We start from the raw sequence: 466 nt of genomic DNA on the forward strand, positions 1-466 counted from the left end.
TAACGATACAGATCATCGTAATTATTTTGTATACATTTTTCAGAGTGTCAGTGTAAGAATGGGGGTATTTGTGACCAGAGGACAGGAGCTTGTACATGTCGTGACAGATATGAAGGTGTGCATTGTGAAATCCTTCAAGGTGAGAATGTAGTCTATAATGTAAGGAAGGTTAATCACATGAGATATTATAATAATATCTCTATAGGGGATATTTGCAATATCAGGGTTAAGCAATCTAATTGATAGTTTGTCTACCAAATGTCACAAGGTTACTTTTTACAACAATAATTATATTGGTATCGTCCCAGGTTGTCCTCTTCTTCAATCGGATCCCCAAGTTCAGGAAGTAAAAAATCCACCAAATGATCCACAAACTATTGACTACAGCTGTTCACCAGGCTTCAAGCTTAAAGGCGTGGCACGTATCACCTGTCTTCCAAATGGACAGTGGAGTAGCTTTCCACCC

The 466-nt window shown here is 38.4% G+C and overlaps 1 long non-coding RNA gene across 1 annotated transcript; it reads left to right on the top strand.

Moving 5' to 3' along the window:
- The first annotated feature begins 42 nt into the window (after positions 1-42).
- Positions 43-347, top strand: LOC111084818. Its single transcript, XR_002609731.1, has 2 exons — positions 43-139; positions 309-347. It is a non-coding gene; the product is annotated as an uncharacterized LOC111084818 (long non-coding RNA).
- The last annotated feature ends 119 nt before the right edge of the window (positions 348-466 follow it).

This window comes from Limulus polyphemus, unplaced genomic scaffold, assembly GCF_000517525.1.
Source record: "Limulus polyphemus unplaced genomic scaffold, Limulus_polyphemus-2.1.2 Scaffold154465, whole genome shotgun sequence".
In the NCBI taxonomy this organism is placed as follows: Eukaryota; Metazoa; Arthropoda; class Merostomata; order Xiphosura; family Limulidae; genus Limulus; species Limulus polyphemus.